The following is a 25,087-nucleotide window of genomic DNA, read 5'->3' as shown; positions in this document are numbered from 1 at the left end:
GTCCTGAAAACCAATGTTTTTCCTCTGCTAAGAAACTTCAGCGGTTTTTCATGCCACTCAAATGTCATAATACAACCTCCAGTTATCTCTCTTACCCCATCCCCTACTACACATAGCCCCAGCCACACTGGCCTCTTTGCTCTTCCTTGAACACTGTAGACAACCTCCTGCCTCAGGATCTTTGCACTTACTGTTTTCTCTGCCTGAAATGCTCTCTCCCCAGATTTCTCTAGCATTTCCCTCCTCACTTCCTTCAGGCCTCTTCTTAAAAGGTATTCTGACCAGGCCTTTCCTGTCTGCCCTAAACACTCCCATCTCATTTTCCTGGTTTGTTTTTCGCCACCATCAAACACACTTCGTACCTTCCATCTTATTTTGTTTATTGTCTGTTGGTTCATTTGCCTTCTTGTTTGGGGGTTTACCCAGCTTCGTTGAGATATAAGTGACATGGAACATTGTGTAAGTTTAAGGTGTACAGCGCATTGATTTAATACACTTAGATATTGTAAAATGATTCCCCCAGAGCATTACCTAACACCTCCGTCATGATTCCCATTTCTTTTTGAGGGTGAGAACATTTAAAATCTACTCTCCTGTTTGCCGGTTTGTCTATTTTTAATCGGTCTAATTTATTGCTGTCTCCCAGCACCTGGTTCCATTTCCGGCCCATATTAGGTGCTCAGTCACATGCTGCGCAATGAATGAGATTGGAACAAGCCTGTTGGCCGCCATCTTTAACTGTTGGATTGAGCTAGTTGCCTTTTGTGGGGATATGGTGGACACCTCCTCCCTTTTGAGAACAATGTTACAAGATTAAGGGATTGAAAAGCCCAAGCTTTCTGCATCACTGGCAGGGGGCCATTGCACAAGGCAGGTCCTTGTGCTGGGGGCCAGTTCTTCGTCCCCTCTATCAGCTCTGTTGGTTCTGCCTTAGAGCCTAGAGTACGTATCTACCCTGTGTCAGGAGACGCTGCTCCCACAAACCACAGTGGCAGACAAGGGAGGCTGGGCCCCAGCACAGAGATGGCCAAGCTCTCACACATACCACAGAAAGGGAGCCCAGCTCAACTCAACAAAAGCAGACTGACCTGTGGAGTAGCCAGAGGGAAAAAGAAAAGGCCAAACAGTTAGAGGGGAGGAGAAAAAACAGAACTATGCACATGACATTTGGAACAGACATGTTGCTAAGAACATTTTAAGGGTGAGTCTATCCAAAACCTCAGAAAGTATCAAATAACCAAAAACCAACTACTAATCCCCAGCTGGTCACAGAAGGGAGCAGTGTTGCTTGTATCTAAGCCCCTGCATATTGTTTTTCAAATGCTCAAGTCAGACTGCCCTGGCCTCTACTGACCAGAGAGAGCGTGATGAGGTGGACACGTCAGAGATTTGAAGTCAGACAGGCCTGCGCTCTAATCCTGCTTCCACCTTACTAACAACTTACTCTGGACAAGTCGCTTACACTTTGTGAAACTCCCATTGTGTATATAGCAAATTAAATGGGAACAATAGTATGTATATTGCAGGCAGGGGTTTTTTTTAAAGATTTTATTTATTTATCTTTAGAGGGGAAGGGAAGGAGAGGGAGAGAAATATCAATGTGTGGTTGCCTCTAGTGCGTCCCCTGCCAGAAACTGGCCTGCAACCCAGGCATGTGCCCTGACTGGGAATTGAACCGTGATCCTTTGGTTCGCAGGCCCGTGCTCAATCCACTGAGCTATGCAAGCCAGGGCCAGGCAGTGTTTTTTGTGGTTAAGAACTACTACACATATTTATATATGTATATATTTGTATATATGTTTATAATATATTATATGTACATCTATTTATGTATGTTTCTATTTATTTACATACTACTGGCAAACAATAATTCCTTAATAAATAGTAGTAGTGCTCATCATAATTAGTACCCCTGTTGATTAAATAATAATAATGAGTCTTAGCCCTTGAAGACTTGATTTAAATTTGACTTGCAAAACCCAGAGTTTTGTTTGTTTTGAGTTTGTTTGTTTCATTTTGTTTTATTTCATTCCTTCAGAGCTATTATACTGCCTTTCTCCTCACTATGTTCATGGGCTATTTCTTTCTCAGAGAGTTCTGGGGCCCATTGCCAGTGAACAGAACAATCAAATAAAGGTGTAATTTTGCTTCCACAGTCATTTTCAGCTGGGGTTGAATTTAAAATGACAATGCCAAGGAAGATCTGCAGCCACCTGGCCCTCGTAAAACCCAAAAGGGGACCTGGATGTGATGAGTCCGTCTTACACCCCTTCAGTGACCACCCAGTTTTTCTTAGCACAAAGACTAAGTTCCTTCTCAAGACCTTCCAAGCCCTCCAGGTCAGGGGGCTTCCTCATCTCTCCATCCTCCCGGTCCCCCCGCACTCCAGCTACCCTGACCTCTGCCAATTTTTTGAGCACACTATCGCTTCTGCCATAAATAGGCCCTTCTCCCAGCTCTCCATTGCCTAACCCCTTCAGGTCCCACCAGAAATGTCATCTTCTTAAGGAAGATTTACTGAACCTGCAAACTGGATTAGGTTTTCTAATTTCATAGAGAGACCTCTGCTTTTATCCGTAGATATCATGTTGTTGTTAACTCATGATTGGTGTGATTCCATTTCACGTCCACCACTTTTAGACATTAAGTTTCATGAGGGCTGCAACCCTGTTGTCCTTTCTCATGCCTGAAGCAGTCCCTGGAGCTTAGCAGGGTTGGGCATAGAAACTCGATCCATAAACATTTGTTGAATGGGTAAGTGGAGTAATGGGTGGATAGATGCTGTTGTTGTTTGGCGGCCCCCAGTTTGGATCTCTGCCCAGTCCCTCTGGGGACTGTGGGTCATTCTGAGAGACTGATGAGCCATAAACAGCAAACTCGGAAAAGGAGAGGGCAAATAATGGGTACTGGTGGAAGGAGGCCTTCTCACAATGTTCACGGGATCTGTGTGTTCTTAGGCAACTCCATCAGCAAAGGACACACATCCACGGCCAGGGGCCAGTGGGCCTGGGACTTCCGCCCTCCCCCAAGGGGCTACCACTGCCCTGTGCAATGCAGTACAGTGATTAGCCCCAGGTGGCCCTCAAAGTGTGGCCAGTTTGGCCGAGAAGCTGATTTTTAAGTGTTATTTTCATTCTATAATTGACATTAAATTTTTAAAACTGATGCTCAATTCAATTATTAGGAAAAAATGTAAATAGGTTTGGAACAACTTGTGTAGGCAAAACTATGTTTTCAACGGTATATTTAGGAAGTCTAAACATGGATTAAGTACTTCTCCATGAAAATTTAGCATCCCATTTGAAGTGTGACTTATACCAAATTTCAAAGACAGTGCCCCCCAAAAGGCAAATTCTCTCATTAATAATTGTTACATTACTTGCATATTGAAAAAAGTTTTAGAATATTAGTTTAAATAAAATGTATTATTAAAATTCATGTTATCAGGGTTTTTTTCTCTTCTCAATGTGGTTGTTGGAAATGTTTTCATTGAATGTGTGGCACACATTATACTTCTTTTGGATGTTTTCTCTATTCCTTTCAAACTAGAGTCTGTAAGAGTTAAACAGACATCACCATGTCCCATTCTTGGAACATACTTGGAAGAGGGGGACAATCGAAAGCAGAATCTTCCTTGTTTACACGAAAAGTTATTACATTGAAACTTGAAATGGTAGACTCCCCAGGAATATCAAGAGTGAAAAAGAAATACAACTTCTCTTCTTCTGCAGCTGGGATGTGCCTCACCATGAGGGAAGTGTACATACGTTGTGGAGAGGCTTCTTTGGACAGAGTTGCTCTGCCTGTCAGCTAAACCGGTAATGAAATGAAGATGGCGATTATAAATTACTTTGTTCTTCTGAAGCACCTTTCCTCCATTGATCTTGCAAGCTTTCACAAATGCTAATTACATCTTTCACAATAGCCTGCAAGGCCAAAATCTCACCTCCTTGTGAATGGTGAGGAGGCAGAGACCTGGTGATTTGCCTAAAGCTACAGAGCAGAGCCATCAAAGACTAAGAAGGGCAGATGCATGGTCACTTAGCAGGGCTGCTCAGCCAGGTTGCTTCTCTGAAATGCCAGCCAGTTAATCACAGAATTATTCTTGCTTCCCAGAGTGCCAGCCTTCACTACCTTTTAAATAACCCCTTGTTCTAGAGGAGTGAAATTGTTTGGTAAGTGGCAAAAAAAAAAAAAACCCACCCCACTGATGTTACCAATACTTCAATGGAGAGCAGATGGTTAAAAAACAAAGTCTAAGCTGGTAAATATTACTGTTTCCTTGTAGATGGTATGGTTTGGTGCCTTGCAGCTCAAAATACGGTTTGCTCATTAGCAGCATGGACATCATCTGGTGTCTTGTTAGAAATGCAGAATCTCAGGCCTCACTCAGACCTACTGAATCAAAATGGTCATTTTCGCAAACTCCCCCAGGATTTCTGTGCACATCAGAGTTTAAGAAGCATCAGTTGTAAGGCTTGGGTTAACCCCAACTTTCTTTTTTTTTTTAAGATTTTATTTATTTATCTTTAGAGAGGAAGGGAAGGAGAGGAGAGAAATATCAATGTATGGTTGCCTCTCATGCATCCCCTGCTGGGACCTGGCCTGCAACCCAGGCATGTGCCCTGACTGGGAATTGAATCTTGATCCTTTGGTTCGCTGGCCTGGGCTCAGTCCACTGAGCTACACCAGCCAGGGCCCCAACTTTCTTACTGTAAGAGATTGTAGGAAACTCACTTGCCCTCTGTCCCCTTCCCAGTCTCTCTCTCTTTAAACAATTTCTGCAGACTTGAATCTTTGTAAGGCTCTCAGTTCTCCTCCCCAGTGACACCAGCTTGCCCAAAGATATAGGTCTCCTGGTGCCCATTTATCTTTAACTTTATGCAACCATTTGGGAGAGTGACTCAAATGCCTACAGCAACCAGGCAGGTAACATGGGTGGGTATAGAAAGCCATATTTCTTTCAGAAAGGAATCTTAATTTGTCCTTCTTCAGTAGAGACACATTTGGTTTGCTTATGACAAGCAACTAGAAAAATCGTTACTTTCGCAAAGTAATATGCTCCTTCTCATTTCTCATTAAACGTGGTCTTTTGATAGAACAGGAAGGTACAAGAAATAGCTCATGTTTCCCTGAACATGGTTGCATAAGCACACGGAGCTCTCGCCTCCCCAGGAGCGGCGGAGCTGTGCAGACGCAGAGGGCACGCTGGTGTGGGACAGGGTCAGGGGCTCTTTGCTCCAGCCATTGTCTCCGGGCGGGAATTTGGGTCCATTTTACCGAATCCTCCCATTTCTTAAAGAGAAGCCGGAAATCTGGATTTTTATGTGAAATCTCCCATTTTTTAATGTTGGCCATTAATTCAATTTCTTTAAACATTGTGCGGGCCAAACAAAACATATCTGCAAGCCAAAATCTACACCCTCTGGACTGTGGTTTCCATTTCTTTTTGAGCAAAGCCTCAAAGACAGCGTGGTACTGTTTTAATTCAGGGTAGATATCCACCCACGGTCCTCTCAAGTGGGGTCAGGGTGTGAATCACCTGGAAAAAGCATAATCTAAATCCCCACTCAGCAGGGACTGGGGGCAGGGAGCCATTTCCAAAGAAGCAGTTATGAGTTGGGTCACTAGCCCAATATGTGTGGTACATTGACAGATATAAAACTGGGGGATTCTGAGAGACAATAAACCACATACCTTATTAAAAGTTGGGCTTGTTGGGGTATAAGTTCACCTTTTTTGCACATGATGCTGTGAGCTTTGAGGTATATACACAGTCGTGTAACCCCTGCAATATCAAGACTGGAACAAGCCCATCACCCTCAAAAGTTCCCACCCGCCCCTTTGTGGACAGCCCACCCCTACCCCTAGCAACCACGCAACTGTTCCGTATTCCTACAGGTTTCCTTTTTCAGAAGGTCACATACTTGGGATCATACAGTTTGTAGTCTTTTGAGTCTGGCCTCTTTCACTTAACACAATGCTATTACATATATCAGCAGCGTGCTTCTTTTATTGCTGAGTAACTCTCCACTGTAGGATGAACCATAATTTGTGTAGCCACTCACCAGATAAAGACTATCTTACGGTGGTGAATGAAATGACTACAAACATTTACATAGAGGTTTTAGTATGAAAATAGGTTTAATCTTTCGTGGGTAACAATCTGTGGGAGGGATGCCTGGATCCGATGGAAAGCACAGGCCTGACTTAATAAGAAGCTGCAAAATTATGTTTTCCAAAGTGGCCAAGCCATTTGTCATTCTCAACAGCAACATTTGAAAGCTCCCAGTGCTCTGTTTCCTCTCCAGCACTTGTCAGCGTTTTGTGTTTGTTTGCTTTTGTTTGATTTCGACCCTTCTTGTAGGTGTGTGGTACACACCCTTTTCTGATGAACTATGCCAAGCATGAAGATCATCCTCTGAATCTAGGGTGTCAGCGGAAACAATTAAATAGTATTTCTGATATAATGTCCTGTCCTTGTGCAGACTGACTCATCCATCCTCGGTGCATTCACTTGTGTAATAAGGCCAGTGGTATTTAAATCCACCAGATGCAAATCTCTTCCTGACGTGACTTACTGCCATTCCGCTACTGAGCCTTGAGAGATTATGGGTAAGTGCCAAGGGGGAAAAAAAAGATGACTTTGAACTGCTCTTTCACCAGTTAAAAATAATACTGAAACCAAATGTAAACATAAAAGAAGTGGTCAGATTTGGGTTACATATTAACTGTGTTTGGTCAGGCTGGGGCTGAGGCACAGCTGCAGAAAACCTTTCACTTGTCACTGTTTCCAAACCTCCCTACCTGGGCTAGACTGGGCTGGATGTACAAGAGAGCTTTTGAAATGGTGCAGAGAAGGCAAGCAACACACATTTCCTGGCAGTAAATTTAAAAGGTTGCTAAAACATTCCAGAGATTTTTCACTCAGCCTACCTCTGGCCAACACATCTACAATCTGCCAATCTTCAAAAATTAGTGTTTTTGCATCTTAATCTCACAAAGGTCTTTGAAAATATCTTTCCTCTCTGCCTCCATTTCAAGCAAATCCAGTTTTTACTCATTTTCTACCAGAATTATAATGCTGTTGAATTCCTGCGAGTTTGAGTTAACGGGAGTTAAAATAAAGTTTTAAATAGTTTGTTTGGCTCACTCTTCCCTACTACATGATTCCATTCTTGAAATGGTCCTGTGATTACATTACAATGGTTCTGTCATTACAGAGGCGTCCAGAAAAATAAAGAATCTGAATTCTGACAGGAAAACACTACTATAAAACTATGAGCTGTAATAGATTGTATCATTGACCCCAATTCTTCACTCCTCCCTATATCCATATATCTTTTACCGTGTTCTTCCCAGAGTCTATCTCCCCTCCCATTGACCTTGGATTCAGGCACAAGATTTGAAGTGGTCTATAGAATGAAGCTGATGTGAGGGTGTACCCATTCAGAGCCTAGGCCATAAGAGTCCCTGTGTGTTTCTGTTCATCTTCTTGAACCTCTGGCATCACCATGAGATGAGCATGTCCTGAGTAGCCCACTGTTCCCAGGAAGATGAGAAGACAAACGTGGAGCAGAGCTTGGCCAGCTGCTGTAGCCCCAGGTGACTCACAGACCCACAACGAGAAGCAGAGCTGCCCCATCAGGTCCAGTTGAACCCCAGCCAACTCAATGCATGAGCCATAATAAATATCTTTTTTAGCCACCAACCTCTGGACTTAATCATTAAGTAGCAAGAGCCAACTGATATAAGCACATTCCTCAATTATTAGTTTTACCCCCAAGAAAAATAATACTAGCTACTTAATATTTTAAACTCTGCCTGCTTTCCATATGGAGTAAATTTGTAGAGAGAAAGTTAGGAGAGGCCCTGGATCAGTTGGAAGAAATCTTCAGAGCTCCATGTTGCCCCATTCAGCCAGTGAGCCAACGCTTGGCCCTCATCGCTGCTGATGGATGGGGACAGGAGCTGAAGTCACTGCAGCACCGTGAGCCGTTCCATCTCCAGCTGTTTCTCTGGGTTCTTTCCTCATCTTTTAGAGGCAGTGGTTCTTGACGGGGGAGATTTTGCTCTGTAAGGGACATTTCACATCATCTGGAAACATCTTTCGTTGTCACAACCGGGTCCGGGGAATGTGTTACTAGCACCCATGGGTAGGAGGCAGGGCTGCTGCTAAATCTGCAATGCCTAGAACAGGCCCCAGCAACAAAGAATAATCTGGTCTGAAGTGTCAATAATGCTAGGGTTGAAAAACTCTGTTTTTTGTTATTTGAAATCATTTGATTCTTGCCCTGGCTGGTGTAGCTCAGTGTATTGAGCACAGGCCTGTGAAGCAAAGGGTCACCGGTTCTATTTCCAGTCAGGGCACATGGCTGGGTTGCAGGCCAGGTCCCCAGTTTGGGGCATTCGAGAGGCAACCACACATTAATGTTTCTCTCCCTCTCTTTCTCCTTCCCTTCCCCTCTCTCTAAAAAATAAATAAATAAAATCTTTAAAAAAAAGAAATTACTTGATTTTTTTCTTCATACAGGAGTGTGTAAGTTTCAGTCTGAGGAATTACATGATGCAAATTTACTGAACATATGAAAATTATCTTTTTTAAAAATTCAAGCCAACTTCCCGTATACAATGTGCAATATATATGAATGCATACTATCTTCAAAGTACAAATTAATCCTTTTTTTCACAAATGTCCTGAGGAAACCGAGCAAATAATAGTTGATTAAAGAAAACCTCCATTGGAATATTTCTGTACACCTGGAAATAATTGCTAGTACTCCAAATTGGCTGTTGGAAATCCCACTTCATTAGAAATATTTGGGGATAAACAAAAAACAGATAAGTAAAGACATCTATTCCTGATTTGGCCCCCTGCCCCACCCCTGTCCCAAGACCCCCAGAATCTTTAAATGTGACTATCACCATGGTGTTGGGCAAGAGGCCATTTTGAATAAAATTACTGTATTATGACAATATCCTTTAGTGTTTCAGTAATTAAATCCTCTTAATGACATCCTAGGGAGACCAGGTTAATATTGAATTCTAGCCTCAACGTATTTGGACCTGAGCCAAGGAAAATAACCCGATCCCCAGAATCACTGAGAACTGGTGGAGGTCGTCAGGCAGGCCAGTCAACTGTGGTTGAAATATAGGCGTGGAACAGTACAGATGTGGCTATTTCTGATGAGAGATTGTATTTGGCTAGGATGTCTAAAATAACAGAGCTGATAAAATGGGAAGAGACTCCCGAGATCCAGTGAATGAAGGATTTTAATGCACCGATGTTCTATGAAGACATTTTGAAAGACCTAAGAACTTTAAAATAAACTGGGACTTTGACAGAAGAGAGGACCCAGTAGGGTCTGCTCAAGATTTGAGAGGAGAAAAAGAAATAGCCTGCTGGAATAACGTTTCAACCATGGACAAAGGATAAGGTTACAGAGGTGGAGCCATAAATCCAGAATTAAGCCGAAGGGCCCCAAGGGAAAGGTGAGATCAGAGAATTACCATGACCAGGGTACAGGGCAACAGTGGTGGGCTCAGCTGTTCCTTGGCCATGTTTTGTGGAAGGACAACGAAGACAGCAAACGAGTTTGAAGAATCAAGGCCAGGGGAGTAGCCTAACTAAAAATTGAGGCTGAACACTGGGTAATATTTTTTAAGAACCTAATTATAATTAACCTATGCCAAGCTTAAATAAATACTATGTCACTAACCTAACTTTACTAAGGGACAAGAGTATTTGCCCCGTGTTCCGTGAAGTGGTATCCTACTTACGCCCTGGCCGGTATGGCTCAGTTGGTTGGAGCACTGTGACATGACCAAAGGGTTGCAGGTGTGATTCCGGTCAGGACACAAGCCTTGGTTGTGGTCCGATTCCTGGCCCAGGACCCTGGGATCCCCAGTCTGGGCTCAAGCAACCCCTGGTCTAGGGGTGCACAGGAGGCAACCAATCAATGTTTCTCTCTCACATCGATGTTTCTCTTCCTTCTTCTCTGTCGAAAAGCAATGAAAAACATAAAAAAAAAATAAATAAAGCAGCAACACTTTAAATTGATGGTAGCATATACTCTGACAGTGGATTTAAATCTGTGTTCAACAATGCCATGCTCCACATTACCTTTTTTAAACAGCAGAGCCTCTAGTTTTTCATATGAAAAAATAGATTCTGCTGCAGAAAAAAGTTGGAAAAACAATATTCGAAGAGGCAGTGGCCCTGGCCAAGATTGATGGGAAAATGTAAGAAGTCAGACCATGACCCCAGAGCCAAAAGTCTATAGACAGAAGCATCAGAACGTTTCCTGAGCAAAGCAGCAGTATGAAAAGGGAAGTGGCCCTGTCTGTTGGAAGGCTCCTTTCTGATTTCATTCATATAATTGATTATTCTAACTAGAACACTTTTGAGAATGAAATGGGGTTCCATGAAAATTTATTGGTTGGGACAATGGGCGTAATAAACTATGACTGCCCTGAGCAGACCCGAATGTTCAGTCACCCTAATTAAAGTAGGTGCTGGCCATGTTGACACTGGATATAGTGGGGAAAATGGGCCTGTTTCGAGGTTTGACATGGGTGTGAATTGCTGTTATACTCACTAAAGAAGGTGGTTCTGATAGGGAAGTCAACTGATACAAGTGGATTAACCATGCATATCAAGGCTTTTTTTTTTTTTGTCCACTAAATGGGAGAGGAGAAAGAAAATCTTCCTAAAGTTTCTATGACATCAGTGTAACGCTTTTATATTATGGGCCCTCCCCTCCTCTGAAGCCAAAAGCAGAGAGTTGTTCGAACTATCCCACTGACGGCGCTAAAACGACAGGGAACCGCCTGTGTGCCACTGCTCCAGGATGGGGCCCAGGAACAGATTCGGTTACGCCAGCGATTTTCAACCTTCTCCATCTCACAGCTCACATAAGCTAATTACCAAACCTCTCAGGCACACCAAAAATATATTATACTTTTGGCTAATCTGACAAAAATATAGGTATCATTTTGATTCCTTCACACCGGATGGCTACTATTGTACTTGCTGTTGTCATTTTTTTATTTGACAATATAAGGGCAAAGAGCTCAGTGCCCCTGACTAAATAGTCAGGTACTGCATGCTTTAAAAAGTCTTGCGGCACACCAGTCTGCCACCACACACCGGCTGAAAATCACTGGGTTGCGCCCTCAGTCGATGCCCGAGCCCACGGACGCTCTCCGACTGTGGGTCTGCGCATTGCACCGCCCCTCATCACCACTGCTGGCCGCCCCGGCAACCCCAACTCCAAAGCAGTTCAGATTCTGTTTGGGCGATAGTTAACACGTCTAACCACTTCACCAAAAGACCAACAAGAGGAAACCACCAGTGAGAGAGAAAGTTAGCTTATTATGAGTTCTGGCCACCTCACACCTTATGTTTGTTCACGGAGTTTGCCAGAAAGTTCCCTTCTGACAGTCTAATTTACAACTCTCCCCAGGCTGCCAATTCATCACCCAGAAGATTTCTCCTATTACTCCTACTCTGCTACCTACCTATCTGTGGCCTTCTTGTGGCGCATTGACCAAAACCTCTCAGACCAAGCAAAAGTGTGACCCACATCAGGCACAAATATCTACCTGTCACTCACCAGCCACACTTGGCAACTGGCAGTAATGATGTGGGTGGCCAAGTAATTACAGCAGGGAAGTTGGAAAAAGAAATTTATGGGTTTCGATCTAAATGCTTAGCACACTGTATCACTGGAAAACTGAGCTCCTAGAAGTCAGGAACAGAGAGCTGTAAAAAGTGTGTAGGTTAAGGGCTCTGAATTACATATTGAGGGCCTCATCGTTGTCAAAAAAATTTTCTTATCAACTAGGTAGTCACAGTTCCTTGCCCTCGAATGGTTCCTGGATCTCTCCTTGAGGAGTGTGCAAACAGACGGGCGCTAAACCCCAGTGCAAATAGCATTTCCAACGATACTTGTGCGGTGAATGTCCCAACTTGGCAGCGTTAGGGTTGGTCCCCATCTCCTGTCTGCTGGCTCTCTGTACTTTCTATCTTGCCTAAACACATCTATGTTTTATAATTAGAAAAATATAAATGTCGATGGGAAAAGGTTGTAGAATTAGGATTCAAATGCAAATCTGCACCCCCAGCCCAGGATCTTTCTACTATACTCCACTGCCTCTAACCCATGTCCATCTTTTACACACTATGTATTTTATTTTTACTTAATAAACAAGTAAATAGAGTTGAATGTGTGCCAGGTACCTTTCCAAGCATTTTAAACATATTGATTTGCTTCTACCTTATATCAACCCTAGGGTGTGAGTACTGTTCATGTTCTTATTCCGCAGATGAGAAAACTGACGAACAGAAAGGTTAGGTAACTCGCCTGAGGTGGCACAGCTGGTAGAGCAGGAAAACTGAGATTCGTCCCCAAGCAGTCTGGCTCCAGAGTCTGTGCTCTTAATTCCTCTGTTAGGCTGCCTCAACCATCTCTTTCTTAAGATAGATCCTCACTGGCCCTCATAACCTTTTCCAAACCTGGCCCAAAGCCCCTCACCTGTGTTAGTGTTGGGGGCGGGGCAGATGGGCTCCAGGAGTATTTTTCGTAAGAGAATGACATAGGTGGATTCCTAACTGAATCCGCTCAAGCCTCAGAGCCTCAAGATGCAAAGGGTCAGATGAAATCAACTCCAGTCAATGTTCATGAGATGAGGACTATGCAAACAACCCTTCTGCCTGAGCAAATAACCACAGACTCATTTTTCTCATCTCATCTAACACAGACTTAAATGAAGTTCCTTGGAAACGCTTTTGCCTGGGTTTCTAGTTTTCTTCAATGTTACCTCTCAGCCAAGCCCTCCCCCATCACACACATACCATCACACATCCCTTTCTGTAAAGGGCCTTGTCCACACTGAGCCAGGCTCTTGACCTCCCTGATCCCCGATTTTCTTCTGTAAGTTCGGGGCTTGGAATTCAGGACCTCCAATTAGGATGCCACCAGACGTTTATGTAAAGATTGGTAGTTTGTAGGCTATTCCCATGCCCACTGTCTCACTTTGTCTTTCCCATGACCCTGGATGCTGGGCACAACAGGTAGGTTGTCCTCAATTTGCAGGTGAGGAGGACACGGGAGTTCCTCTGTAGCAGAGGAGAAAACCCAGATCTGCTGGTTAGAAGAAGCTCAGAGCTCCTTCCTTGTTACCTCCCACATCTCTAAGAGTAACTTCAAGCTCATGGTCAGTGCTCCAGAGCCTGCCTTCAAGGCCCCTGTCCGCTATTAGGCCAGTGTTCTCTGTGAAGTTGAAGCTGCCTGCTGCAACATCCTGGCTTCTAGCAACATACAAGAGGCTCACTTGGTAACTGAGAACAGCAGGAATGAAAGGTCTCCCTTCAGTTTTTGTCCTCATGAGTCTGGAACATCAGAGCCAGCCACTGAGACTGCGAACAGATGTCAAACTTGGCCTGGGTTTCCTGGGGGTCACAGCTGGTTGGCCTTTCTCCAGCCTCTTACTTCCCTCCACATATGGTTGTCACAGAGGCTGCGGGCCTGCTTGCTGGGAGAGGGAGTGGGTGGGGGTGGGAGAGCCAAAGGATTATCTGGGCCCCGTGTTGGCTCACCCTCCAGCTTTCATTTGTCCCGTTTTATGTATCAGACAGGTTATTTACAAGTACATAGTGCCATGTATTTTAACCTTCCTTCCAGAAGAAGGTCTTTGCCTACATAATGAGAATCATTGGCCAAAGAGGGAAAGAACTGACGTGATTCGAAATGCAAAGAAGCCAAGTAGGCATGAGGCTTACAACGCACACAGGGCTCGGCGACCAACGTGTGGACCCTGATTAGGATAAAAATATACCTCACTTGCCCCAAAGAGTCCTAATTTGTACCTCCTATGCAGCTGTAACTTTTAATAGTATTCTTTTTCACTCTCAAATTTTCCTAGTTTGGTACTAGACTTAGGAAGGTAATCACTTTGTGAGGTAAATGTCTTATCACCATGTTATACACCCAAAAGTAACATAATATTGTATGTCAACTGTAACTGAAAATTTTTTAATATTATTCAAATTTTTTAATTTAAAAAGTAAAAATAACCCTCTAAAAATGTTTCCTAGTTTGCAAAATAAATTATATGACTACCTATCCATGCGGTGAAACCCCAAACTACCACATTACAGAGTTTCTAAACTGAAAGTTACACCAAAGACCTTGAGGGTTCCACCCAGGCTCCGAATCCCCTTGTAAGCAGGACGGCAGAGTTTAACCTCGATCAGGCAGCACATTTGGATTCACAGTCTCATAAAGATCTTTAAGCTACTTGCTATGTGTCTGTTCAATTTCAGGAGCTCCTAATATTGGGAGACATCACAAACGCTGACGATGCCAGAATAACGTGGTGGCACGTGATGCAGAGGCAGCAGAAAGCAGAAAGGTGCCAACACTTTGAGTGCCCACTGTGTGCCCCACACTGTGATGGGATGTTTTACCGCCAACATGTCCATGTCGGGAGCACTGTCAAGGAACAGACATCATTTGCCTCCTTACAAGTGAGAAAAATGAAGCACAGAAAGGTTAAGTAAATTGCTGAAGACGCCACGAGCTAACTTGGGCAAAACCGGAATCTGAACTTCACTCTTTCTAATCTCAAGGCCCGTGAGTGTTGCTCCTGCTAGAGCCTGAGGCCTCCCACTTTGCCTCCCCTCTCCATTTCCATTCTCCATCGGTGTTTCAGGAGGGAAAGCAGAAAGGGCCGCAGACAGCTCTCACCCCATGACCCAGGCCACCCCTCCCACAACCGGTCAGACTCCTGGAGAACACACTTCTTTAGCGAAGGACAGAGGCAGAGTGATGCACTGAAGAAGTTCTGTTACAATCCACCTCCAACTTATAAGCATCAGCTTTTGGTCCCCGTCCAGATCTAACGTGAAGTGACAGTGAATGGTGAACCAAGTTATTAAATCATTTTAGTGTTCTTTTTCCTTTTGAAGGAGAGGCAGGGGCTGTGAGAAAGGAGGAGGAAGGGAATTGGCGCTGCTCCGTTGCTCCAGAGTGACGCGGCCAGGGCCCCATTTCCTGCCTGTGGTCTCACTTCGGAGCAACTGTTTTCTTCTGCGAAGACACTTGAGAGACTCTTGGAGAAAGATGCTCTCGTGACTGGCCATAGCGAGTATCAAAAGACATGGGTAGAATTACGAAGCAACTCTCGTGCCTCGTATATTGGGAAGTGCTTCCCAGGCGTGCGGCAGATATGAGTGGGCAGAGAAGCCAGCAAACTGCCCCGAAGGAGGAGGCAGGCCAAGCAACAAGTCAGGGGCCCACTGGCCCCAACAGGGCAGCTGCAGGGGCAACAAAGGTTCCCAGGTGAAGCCAAAGGTTGGGGTGATGAAAAACTAACATCACCCCATTACATCAAGTCTGAGGAAAGCAGGAGGAGTAAGGTCTAGAGTGAACCAAAACACCTGCAGCCACTAACTTGAAATTCAAACATGAGTGTGCAAGTCTGTGTATGTTCACGTGTGCTTGCATGTTTCTGTTCTACGCTGATTTCACTAATACTTGTAGAGTGCCTGCCATACAGTGATGAGAAAGGCTTGGCTCCTGTCCTGATGGAGCCTGCAGTGGCATGGGCTCTATACCATTTCGAGGTCTGGTATTTGAGGCAACGTGGCCTAGTGGAAAGAGACAGAACAGCTCAGCTACCTCATTCAAGTCCTTTCACCCATCAGAGTCTCAGGTAGGATGTTCCAAAATACAGTCCTTGTAGTAGTAAGTAGTGAAGATGTTTTCCTTTCATTGTTTTGTAATTATTGAATATGTAAGTATCACATCATGCCCAGTATTGTCATGGATTTTACGGCTTAAGACAAGGCTAGGTAGAAATAGTGAGTCAGTTTTTAAAAAATATTAAGTCCAATGATATTGGAGGTGGTATAAAGAAAGAGCATAGAGATTAGGAAAAGAAGCCTCAAAGAACTGACATTTCCAAATCACTGAGATAATCAGTGTAAAAGTAAAAATGCACATGATCCACAGAAATAGAAGGGATTCTCAGTACCCCTCAGTGGGCATTCGCTCCCCTCATTCCCCCAAACAATAATGGATTAAGCCGCTATGGTGTGAACAGCGCTGCTCTGACCGCATCACCACTGGCGACACCTTCGCCACCGTTGAGTGAGTGTTGATGTCGTGGGGAACGTCACGAAGAGCAAAACTAGACCCTGGTCTGCAGAGTATAATGTAGTAGGAAAGAAAAGACCAGCATATAAATAACTGTAAAATAGGATAAGCTCCAAAGAGGAGGTACAAAGTCCCCATAGAAGGTGCTCAAAGGAAGGATAAGTCACGCTGGCTGGGCGAGGTCAAGAAAGACTTCATGGAGATTTGAGATGGCACTTAAGATAAGCCTGGGAAAGATGGGTAAAATTTCAAGGACCCAAGAAAAGGAGGGAGTGGGGGATGGGAGACATTCCAGAAAAGGGGAAACTCTTGAACCATGGTACAGAGATGGGGTAGTGTGAGCAGAATGTTCCTTCTGTCCATCTAGCTAAGATACAAAATGCATGCAGGTGGTTAGGTGGGGTTAGAGTGTAACCGGCCTTGAGGGGCAGATCAAGGATATTTTACTTCAAGTAGCGAAAATCGTGTTGGAGCAATGGAGTTTACAACATGGTGGGAGCTGCAGTGGAGAAAACTAGGCCACGAATGGTCTGGAAGTAGAGGCCAGGGGAGTGAAAGAATGGGTTTGGGGGATGAAAATGATGACTTTACAGACAGAATCTCTGGGACCTGGGAATTAACCAAAGGTGGGAGACATGGATCGAAGATTCAATGATAACTCGGCAACTACAGCCCTCCTGTTCCTTTGATTGATATATGTCTATAATAACTATTCTTATTAATGACACATAATACAGCAAATGCATTTTATGATATAATACAAATATTATATATTGCATATAATGAACCATTGCCATTTGGTAGATTTTATCTTGATTTGTGGCTATGCTTAGATTTGCCTGTGTGAATACACAGACAGGAAGCTAGCTATTTTCTCTTCTAAAATAAGGATTATAGCCCTGGCTGGTGTAGCTCAATGGATTGAGTGCAGGCCTGTGAACCAAAGGATCGCAGTTCGATTCCCAGTCAGGGCACATGCCTGGGTTGCAGGCCAATTCCCAACAGGGGACCCACGAGAGGCAACCACACATTGATGTTTCTCTCTTTCTCTCCTTCCCTTCCCCTCTAAAGATAAATAAATAAAATCTTTTTAAAAAATAAAATAAGGATTATCATTTTTGATCTTCTGTTCTTTCAACTTACCCTGGCCTTTTCTCCTGACCGCATTCTTCTCTCTAGGCTAATGTGAACCTCTAAGGCATTTATATTTATATTACATTATTTATAAGTGTTTGCCTTCACCTATAACTTTACCACATGCAAGGTCTGTCCAGAAAAAGTCCAGCCACTATTAATATAACAAGAATAGTCTGCGTGACATCAATGTAACCTGGCAGCAAAGGAGAGTGGCCTGGAATGTGTGTGTATGAACAAAGACAACCTCATTGTACTAGTCAGTGGAGGTGGGAGACGCCACTGATTGAGCATGAGTACTGTGTAGTCATCGCATGCAAAATGACCGAGCAAGTAGAGCAACACATCTGCATCAAATTTTGCATTAAGCTTGAATATTCCTCTGCAGAAACTATTCAAATTATTCAGAAGGTCACAGTTATGAGCAACCGGTGATTGGCAGCATCATGATGGTGATGTGCCCACTCATGCATCACATCCTGTGCAGAGTTTTTTGGTGAAACATCAAATCTCCCAAGTGACTCAGCCCCCCTACAGCCCCGATGTGGTGCCTGAGCCTTCTGGCTTTTCCCAAAACAAGGGATTTCAGACCATCAGTGAGATTCAGGAAAATATGACAGGGCAGCTGATGGCGACTGGGAGAACCGTGTGAGGTCCCAAGGTGCCTACTTTGAAGGGGACTGAGGTGTCATTGTCCCATGTACAATGTTTCTTGTATCTTCTTTAATGAATGTCTCTAATTTTCATATTACATGGCTGGATACCTTCTGTACAGACCTTGTGCATTTGTGTAAATATATATATATATAAATACATACATGTACCCACACATATTTTTAAACAAACTTGGCAGATGTGATTAAAGTTATAGACCTGAAAAGAGAAGATTATCCTGGTTCATCTGGATGGGCCCAATTCTTAAAAGTGGAGAACCACTCTTTTTTTCCCCTAGCTGGGGTCAGAGAAGAGACGAGGGTAGAAGAGGATCATGGAGAGTCGATGATGTTGCTGGTTTGGGGGATGGAAGAAGTTGGTAACAAACTGAGAACTGTGGGCAGCCTCTGGACGCTGGCAAGAGCAAGGAAGCAAATTTTCCTCTACAGCCTCCAGAAAACACAGGGCCAGCAGCACACAAAAACCATGTTGCCTACCTTCTCCACGCACTAGTTGCATGGCTAACGGCCTGAGAAAGTCACTCAAACTCTCTGAGTCCCCTTGACCGCAACTAAAGTGGGGGCTATACCTCATCGTGGAGGGTTGGGATGCTCAGTGAAATCTCAAACCCACCCTCCTGTGGTTCTTCTCATCCATAGTCCATGCAGTAGGAAGTCCCAGAGCTGCTGTAGAACAGCTAATTTAACATTGCTTTTTCAGACCACGTCCCTTCCCTGCTCAAAAGCTTCCAGAGGCTCCCTTTCTTAGTCATAGAACAACCTAGAAGACTTCCCTTGTTCTCAAGGCCCCATTTCCTCTCTGACAGTATCCCCTTCTGCTCTTCCCCTTGCTGACGCTGCTCCAGCAACACTGGCAGCTTTGCCCTTCCTGGGCCACAGCCCAGGCAGCCTCCAACCTCAGGACATTTGCACTTGCTCTTTTCTCTGTCTAGAATCCTTCTCCCCCATATCCACTTGGCTTTCTCCCTCAGCCTTTCAGATCTTCCCTCAAATATCACCTTCTTGCTGAGTCCTTCCCTGACAGCCCTAGTTAAAACTGCAGTACCACTAACACTTCTCATCCCTCTCTTCTGCTTTAGTTTCCTCCATAGCAATTTCACCTTCTAACCTAATACATATTGTGCTTACTTTGCTTCCTCCGTTGGAATGTAAGCTCTAGGAGGACTCTTCATGGAGGGCATATAATCGGTACTCGACAAATATTTGTTGGATGAATATATCAGTAGGTACACAAATCTATAATCAGAAAATAAATATAAGCATGGTCTCTCATTAAAGACATACCCTTTCAGTTACAGATAGAAAATGGAATGAAAAGAGTAGTAATGGACCTGTCATTGAACAATGATGTTGCAGCCCAGATCAGCTCCTTTGCTGATCTTGCTGAACGCAACCAGATCAAAGGCGAAGGGGTCCGAAGACCCAGCCCTTGTCTCCTAGACAGAAAGAGGCCAGAGCGAGCCGGCTTTCTGATTTCCTGTCCTGCCTGATTTCGGCCAACCTCTCAAAACCAGAAGAACGGTTTGTCTCGGTATTTCAGTACTTCCGCTTCCAGGCCCAGGAAAGAGCAGGAAGTGTGAGGGCGTGTGAAAATCGAGAGAAAAGAAGAATTAAACCCATTACACGTAAAGGGCTCAAAGACTTCCTCTGTGGCCTGTCACAGCACATGGGTTTTAATGTGCTTTCACTGTAAGCCTGGGGGACCATTCTCAGGCAGAAGTCCAAAACCCAAAGTGCTGGTGCTGGTACTCTTCCCTCCAACACAGATTTCTTTGGGAACAACTGCATGCCCTGCAGGAGACAGATGTGGTCCTTACCCAAGTGAGCTTACACTTCATGGTGGTGTGACTTTAGAAAGATAAACTCAGTTCACGATTTACCTGCCCAATGTCCATGCTGAGCAGGCTGAGTTTCCAGGCAGGTCCCCAAGGGGTGCCTTAGACCATGAGGAATGGCATGTACAGTTTAAGGCAAACTTTAGAATATGGCCAATAGAAGCTCCAGTCTTGGTTATCCCACACTTAGCTACCTGTAAAGTTCCTAAAGAAGACTGTGTGCATTTCATTGACCATTCTATCCCCAGCACTTGGCACAGTGCCCAATACTCTCAACAAACACTTGTTGCCTAAAAAAATTTTAACTCTCAGAGTTCCAGTTCCCTCTTTGGTTAAACAGAATTATGAAGCCCATCTCATGAAGCTATGTAAGGAAACATGAAAGTGACTGTGTTAAGTGCTTACACGGTGCCAGCTCCGTGATAAGCATTCATTTAAACGAACTGACATTTAGGTGGCAATGGCGGTGATTTGTTGACGGAGGAGGTTTTGTTAGCTCTGTCTAAACTATAGCACATCCGTAGCCCTAATGATTTGCACAATCTGGAAATCTGGAGTAAGCGTGGCCTGGATGAGTTGGATGTCAGAGGGATCCATTTCTTTTAGAAAAGTCCTGTTTGACTTGAGTCAGAAACTCTGGAAAGGGGAAGGACGTGTTCTACATCCCAGCTACTGGGGTAACTGGCAGCAGAACCGAAACAGCATAACTAAGCACAGCCCCTGGTGTCTAACTGCATGGGGGGCTGAGGCCCCTCCCTCTCTGCTATAGGGGACTAGAAGTGTGCTGGGGAAGGCAAAGGTACCAGGCTTAACTGCATCCGATACACGGATTGTGAAGAGGAAGAGCAGGCAATTGGCACACTTCTCTGGCCTTTCCTCTGTTAGGTTCCCAATGCTTAAAAAAGTTCAATGTCCTTTCCCTAACTTCATATCTTTATATGAGGCCCAGTGAAGTTTCCCTTGAAGGTTACTAGCCCATTTCCTCAGTAGATTTACAGGGCCACCTGCCAATGTGAGGGGGTGAAAGAAAACCTAAGGCCCTCCTAAATGCTAAAAATCTTAGGAATCCCTTAAATCTTTGGAGGTTCAGCTCAGAATCTACTTGTTTAAGACCTAGGGGTCCCACGGCCTCAAGCCACACCATACTTTTTAGAATGCTCTGTTCTGTATACTACTTTGCATTCTGGTAATAATATAAACGAGATCTCTTCCAGAAACGAAAGCAAAGAGCCTCGAGCTCCATGCCAAGGACGTTTGTGGAAAAGGTCAGCAAGAATAGGACATTAGCAGCGCTGTTCGCGGCGGTCCTCGCCCGAAGTGCTTGCTCTGATGCAGGTGGGTTTTCTGTCAGCATTGTGGTGCAAATGAGGGAGCTCTTCTCAAAGAGACAAGAAGTGCAATGACTCAAATGACTTCAAGTAACTGTCACTCTTTCTAGATCTAGCCATTTGTTACCTCTGTTTTAAACACCTCACTTTAAATTAAGTGCTCCAAGAAACAGCAGCAGTCTGGTTAGTCGTGGGTTCTTCAGATTTTTTTTTTTTTTTTAGGACTATGTGGTGGAGACGACGCCTGATTTCCACTTCTCTAAATAACCAACTAGTCCTCCCTGTCCTTCTGTAAAGCTGCCACAGCTGGGGGGGAAGAGAGACATTTCAGGAACATCTCAGAGCAAAGTACTAATTTAAAATCTTTTATTGAGGGCCTGCTCTTTGTTGCTCCCTCTGCTAGGTATTGGGAATATGGGGGCAACTGAGAAATGGGGCCCCGGCACTGAGGAGCTCACAGACTGGTGGAGGACCCCTGCAAGAGGCCTCTATGTAAGCAGACAAATGCAGTAAAATATGACAGGTGTGCTGACCAAAGTGTGCAGGAAGTGATGAGGCTGCAGGATTCAGGGCCCACTCTGAGGAAGGTAACATTCAGATACATCTTAAAGCACGCAGGCCAGTACACAGGCTCCACTTCCTTGGGGGCTCTGCTTTATACCAGGAAAAGCTGCCTGAGCCACGTGGGGAGACCCACCTCCTTCAAAAGGGTACAGTGATGCATCTCATCCTGAGGTTTTTACTGCTGCTTCTATAGCAAAAACTCATTTTCCTCAGATGTCTCTTAGCTAATCTGAAGCGATCTGTGCCTCAATGGGACTAAAAGAAAGGAGAGTGATCTGATCTGCAGCGTTGGAACAGCCTTGCTGTAAGCAAGGTGACTTCGCTCCCCCTCTCACCTTAGGCTTGAAATTGAGAAACCCAGTGATGACCACAGCCCTAGGCTGCTGCGTGCAAAAATGGGAAATATCACTCACCAGGTCCTCCCCGGTGTTTAACCAGAACCACCAGCCTCTAGATTCAGGAACTGAGTGGCTTGACCATGTTGCATGTAAGCTGTGCACATTGGTGCAAAGGGAGACCAGCGAGCAACAATTCAATTTAGAGTTCACTGAACCCGTTGGTTTGGGAAGGAAATTGCTGGTAATCAATTGCAGCAAGCACACAGGCTCAGGGCCAGGAAGAGAAAAAATCACTTTAATGGGCAAAGCAGATGTTGCTAAACTCATTGCAAAAGTGAGATGGGCACGGAGCCAGGCCTGCATGAGAGATGCTGATCTGTTCTTCTGAATGAAGAAAACAGAGACACTTCAAACGCGGGGTTCTACGAGGGAAGCCAGAGGTCCGCGTCCCCATTAGGTGAAATCAAAGAAGGCGTGCCGCGCTGCTCAGGTCTCCCACACCACCACAGGACCTACGGCTGTTAACATCTCAGAAGGGTTCTAAGCAAATTCGCAGTGCTGCCGACAACTACCTGGGGAGCCTTCATTCCATTCTAAGGAGACTCCGTGGTTTAGTGGAAAGAACGTGGGCTTGGGCACCAGACCTGTTCCTTCCAGTCAACCAGTTGGTCTCCCCATCAGGAAGTTTTATGACTGTGGGCAAAATTCTTAATCTCTCTTGCCTGAGTTTTCTCAGCTGTGAAATGGGCCTAATCTCACTTACCATTATGAGAGCAGTTGGGTGGATCAATGGTAACATCTGTGAAGTACGGTAGAAAAACACATGTAAGCAATCACCTCTTTCTGGAGCCGTGACAAGGATAGTGACATTAGGAAGTGGCAGAATTGGCTCGTGATGGGATGAGGGTGGCAGGGAAGAGTGTGAATGTCTGGTCTGATATCAACCAGCTTTGCCACTGAATCTGAGTGGTGGATCACTTCACAGGCCAAAAAACAAATGATATGCATAGGTGCATAAAATATTTCTCAAGCACGTACAAGTTCAGAAAATACAATATCAAGGCCCAAGGCAGGTCACCCTGTGTCCTGAGAATATTTTCATGAAGTAGCCTCTGGTGCAAGCCCCCTAAAGACAGAGTTGATTCTGACCCCCTGATTCCTACTCACTCTTCAAGGGCAAACCAGAGGCCCTCCTCCAAGCATCATCATAGGCTCCTCTAGACCCCACAGGCTCTACCGATGCATTTGTTCCCCCATGAGTATCTGTCAGCTGTCTTAAACCCCTCCTGGAACAAGAGAAGTATAATGTTAAACTCAATCGTTCTAAATATTAAGTGCTACTTGCTCAGAATTCACTCTGACCTGCAGTAGTGAATCGATTGTCTTCACTGCTCTTTACCTGAATCATGTGGGTCTCTCTCTCTCCCCCCTGAATATTTTGTAACTTCCTGGAGTTGAGATATTGATCTTGAACTAAAATGTGCAAACCAGAAGGCAGAAACCAGAGGACTCCATTACTTGACTAGTTGTGGGAACTTGAGCCGTTTTTCACCCTTCCTAAGCTTTAGTTCCCTCATCTGTAACTTGCAGATAAGGACAGCCTCTTCCTCCCAGGGCTTTGTGAGGATTATGTAAGATCATTCCTATGAAGTGCTTAGCACTACAGTGGTAGCTGAGCAGTAGTCACTTTCCTGGAAGCTCCTCCACCCAGAGGGGCAGCCCTGCCTGAGCGCCTAGAATGTCAAATTGCATTCAGATCCCCTAAGATTTCCAAACCTCAGGGCATTTCCATAAAGTCACTACTCTTTGGAAAGCTACGTCCCATTGAACATTTGTTCCCACATTGCCATCAGCTTTAGAATGTTCCTGATAAGTAAGCAGAGCTGCTGAGGGACTTTGGCAGTGAGTTTCTGGGGGCTGGTGAGAGGAGGATGTTTACCAGAGCGCAAAGGCCAGGTCCTGAGCAGAGAACACTTTGGCCCGGGGCGATCCCGGAGAAGGCATTTTTGCCAAGCACAGACTCCATTCTCAGGTCCTGAAGTCAGTGTTAGAAACTAAACAAACCTTCCCGTTTCACATTTGTTTACTTTTGGCAAAATGCAACTTCCCGTATGAAAGGAAAAGGGCAGTAAAGCTTTCTATAGCCTTCTCGGACATAGAGTCTCTCCTTAAAACAATTGATGTGTTAAGCCTAAATGAATCAAATGTACACAATGGAGAGATCTCCCTTCCCCTCAGAACATTCGCGTTTTAATAAGGAAAGCGCTCCACAAAACCAAAACAAATATTTTTTCAACTGTTGGCCCCTGAGGATTGTTTAGGCCATTTCTTCTTCTGAGAGCAAGAAAAACAGACATCAGGAGGGAGCCAAGTTACATGTGCTGTGTCAGAGAAGTCACTCCGACACACTTGGGGGTTGAGATTTCGGTCACACAGAAAGTCAGAAAGTTTAAGTTCCCACAGCCACTCAGACCACATTCTCTGGCAAGAACATGGAACGACCGTGTCTTTCACGGGGGCACCGCATCCCCGGTCATGCCCCTCAGGGTCCTCAGTTCCCATGGATGGTCCTATATTCTGCCCTCAGGCTTGAAAACTGACTGGCAACCCCTCACACATCCACTATAAATAAGTCTTTTACGAGGGCCTTACATAACTTATTCAGATCGGGGGAGGGGTGGGTGTGAAGCAACTTTGATAATTAATTTTTAAGCATCTAGCAAAGTTAGCATGAACTTCGGGTTTATTTGGAATCTAAGTGCTCTCTATAAATCTTGGGTCTTTTTGTCATGAGATATTGAATGTGTAAAGGACTTTAAAAATCACTGGTCAACCCCTGTGCACCTACCTATAGACACATGAAGAATATAAATGAAGAGTATGGAGAAGTGTCCCCCCTAGATTATAAACTTCTTGCTCCCTAGAGCAAGAACTATTTTATTGATCCTTGCATTCTTCAGGGCAGCACCGTGAACACGGGAAGGACTCAGGAAGAAAGTGGTGGATGAACAGGTTAAAGACCAGTCCTGGTCTGCAACGTCAGGAACAGCGGTG

The 25,087-nt window shown here is 44.6% G+C and overlaps 1 long non-coding RNA gene across 1 annotated transcript in view; it reads right to left on the bottom strand.

The window, feature by feature from the left end:
* Positions 1-22,212, bottom strand: part of LOC118987942 (uncharacterized) — a 28,662-nt gene extending 6,450 nt beyond the window's left edge. Inside the window, exon 1 of the long non-coding RNA XR_005066686.1 lies at positions 22,109-22,212. This is a non-coding gene — a long non-coding RNA (uncharacterized LOC118987942). The remainder of the gene's footprint in view (positions 1-22,108) is intronic.
* Between the last annotated feature and the right edge of the window lie 2,875 nt (positions 22,213-25,087).

Source organism: Sturnira hondurensis, unplaced genomic scaffold, assembly GCF_014824575.4.
Source record: "Sturnira hondurensis isolate 20B ecotype Veracruz unplaced genomic scaffold, ASM1482457v3 Scaffold0005563, whole genome shotgun sequence".
Lineage (NCBI taxonomy): Eukaryota > Metazoa > Chordata > Mammalia > Chiroptera > Phyllostomidae > Sturnira > Sturnira hondurensis.
This window is presented reverse-complemented; position numbering and strand designations above follow the sequence as displayed.